Source organism: Paramormyrops kingsleyae, chromosome 6, assembly GCF_048594095.1.
Source record: "Paramormyrops kingsleyae isolate MSU_618 chromosome 6, PKINGS_0.4, whole genome shotgun sequence".
NCBI lineage: Eukaryota > Metazoa > Chordata > Actinopteri > Osteoglossiformes > Mormyridae > Paramormyrops > Paramormyrops kingsleyae.
Window position 1 is genome coordinate 28,226,560 of NC_132802.1, and position 3,345 is coordinate 28,229,904.

The following is a 3,345-nucleotide window of genomic DNA, read 5'->3' on the forward strand; positions in this document are numbered from 1 at the left end:
TATAGCTGGTTCAGCTTCATTTATTACCATAGTCCTTTGTTCAAGCGAGACTATATGTAAATCGGGGTTAACCAGGTGCCTAAAATAGTATTTTGCAGTCGTTAGACCAGCAAAAATGCACGTTTTGAGGTAAAGTAATAGAATCCTGGTTTTTATGAATGTTTGTAATATTACAAGGAATTGTGAATCATAGCCTGCTGAATTTGCACAATTCCGAGCATAATTTTGTTGCTGAAAATTAAAATCTTAAAATGTAAAATAAAAAAAAATACTTTAGGTCATATAACTCCATTGCTTAGTGCATTGTTTTTTTTTAAATAATTTAAATGTTTGATCTAAAGTCTGATATGATATGAATCTTGTCATCGCTGATATCGCAGTTATTGGGTTAATTACTCTGATTACACTCATAAACAACATTACAAATTGGGGGTGTTTTTAAGGGAATCGTTTCTTCAGACCCTTATATTCTCATGAATTAATGAGAACATGGCTTTTCCAAACAGACATGAAAGACATTTTGGTTACTCATTTTAAAATTCCCAAAAAGCAGCACTGTCTGGATCATAAAACTCGTAAAAAACAACTTTGGCCCTCTTGATTTGATGTAACGATAATGGGAGTGCAAAGAACATTATGACATTTAATAGTCATAAAAGGAAGTTTTCTAGAGTGACCTGTAAGTCACATCAGTGCTTTTAATACAGGATCTGATGCTGAAAGCCTGGAAAAGCAAAACCACTTAAAACACGGATCCTCCTCATATCGATAAGCTATGTGTGTCAGTCGGAGAATGATGCCCCTGCATATTTAGAGCTATTACTATACTGTATATTTATAGCAATACCTCTTTGCGAAAAAGAAAATTACATATAAATATATTTGCTTCTGCTTATAATCAAAATAATACACCAAATTCATCCAATGGGAAACAGAAATAGAGAGAGATCCTCGGGGAACATCCAGTAAATGTGCCCCTGCATTTATCGCAACCTGCCCCTTGGGAATGATGCCTAATATACATCGAATCCCTGTCAGGTCCTTATTTGTGCACTTGATTGAATTTTCCTTATTACTTTCCAAACAGCTCTAACAGAAAATGTTAGCTTATTAACTCCTCTAACAGTTATGAGTCATCTTATTACCTTCTAGTTATACTTTCTTTTCAAGAGTTGTGAGCTATTTTTGCTGCTTTTAGTTATCAGTTCTATACAAGTGTGACCTGCTTTAAATATGTATTGCTGAGGAGACATGTGGGTCAACTGGCAATTACTTATTTGATCCTAAAAAAATGGAACTGGAAAAGGAATCCTGGTTGGAATCAGAAAAAGGAGCAAACTGCCAAAATGTGTTATAAACATGTTATAAGCCTAGATACTGAGGCATCATAACCTGTATTCAAATGCAAGCCAAGCAACAATCGATTCCAGCAGAGCTCTATCTGCATTGTAACAAATATAAAAATACATAAACAATGAAAGTTAACATTAAATATAATTACACTTCAATTTAAAATCTGTTATAGGACATCGACAAATCAATAAACCATTTTAATATTTTACTTTTAACATTTTATGTAGGTTTATATATAAATAGGTTTTGGACCTATCCTGTTTTCAGTGATATGAGACAGCTCTGATGCTGCCAATCTAAACATTCACTTTTGGATGATTTGAACGTGACTGTCAGTGCTGCACCGTCTCCCGATAACATCAGCTGCAAGGACTGTGCTACAATGTCCTTGGACGTCTCATTAAATGAAAAAGACTGTTAATCCACTAAGGAACTCAGTTCCTAATCTTGGAAGTACACATGTCACCCAGTACTGGCTGTTTTATATATTAGTTTTTTGTTGTTGTTGTTATTGTTTGGAAGCTTGTCTACAGAAGGATTTGTGTATTTGTGATTCCTTCCCTTCATTTGAACAGCTTTGTCTCTCATCCAACAAAGTGTTTCTGAACCTCTTCTGGCATGATCATTAATACCTGTTGAACTCATCTCATGTCTACTGGCCTATCTTGGGTCTCTTTTTAAAAATGTAGTCTCTTCAGTCATCTTACATATTCACAAAGCCAATGGATGGGCATAGAAATCACTGCAGAATTGTAGCAGGACACTTTGAGTACAATATGCGTGTTTCTTCAAAGCCTCATTCCAGCAAATTCAGCTCCAAGCCATTATCACGAGAATATGAATAAATCGCATCATTTATATTTTCTTTATATTGAATAGATGTAAACCTACTGATGGCACACAATGACACCATTTCTGTACATGTACAAAGCTTTTTAACTACTGGAAGCTACAATCTAATACTTTATACAACTTTATTGTAAGTATTCCCCACCTTATTAAACTAATGTTTACTCTGTACTCTGAAAGTCTCTTTAATGCCACTGACTGCAGACCTGCTGCCTTTAATATTCCAAGCAGGATTCTTGTGACATAGACATTTTCCTCCTGGCTATAGAGAATGCGACACTGAAAATCATATACAGCCATAGGATAATGAAAACTTTGGGTCATGTTATGTTTAAATATTTGCTCATTAAAAGCAAAGTTATCTTCAATATGACCCCATGTCCTGTCTCCCTTAGTGTGTCCCCCTCACTGTATTACTGTAATAACATAGCTACGTAACGCCTCTATGTTTTCTGAGTGCACCTTAATTGTCACGCCCCGCATGCCTTTTCCCCTTGTGTTCTCCGTGGTGTGGCGCTAATGAGTCACACCTGTTCCTCATTTAACCCTGCCTCTCGTTTCGGCCCTCGTGGGGATGATCCCCAGGTGCCTCTCGTTTCAACCCTCATGTGGATGATCCCAGGTGCCTCTCGTTTCAGCCCTCGTCTGGATGATCCCAGGTTCCTCTCGTTTCAGCCCTCATGTGGATGATCCCAGGTGCCTCTCGTTTCAGCCCTCATGTGGATGATCCCAGGTGCCTCTCGTTTCAGCCCTTGTCTGGATGATCCCAGGTGCCTCTCGTCTGCTCCTCATCTATGGTGTATATAGTGCTCAGGAAGACTGAGCTCCTCAGTCCAGTCATTGTATTGTTGCGTGTTTGATCCTGCTGCCTGCGCCACCCCTTTGGTTACCCAGTGCCCTGTGTTTCCCTCCTGCTCTCCCTGCCTTGTTTTGACCCCTCGCGTTCTGGTTTCTTTGCCCTTTTGAATTGTTCTATTGAATAAAACCCCTTCTATTTCCCCGACGCCTGCCTTCGCCTCCATCCTTCATAGACTGTGACATTAATAAGCCACTTTTGCACCATAGCACTAGATTATAGTGTGTTTTTAGATATGAATTTTCTAGGGAAAAAATCGTCATGAAATGTCATATTAGGAGTGAATT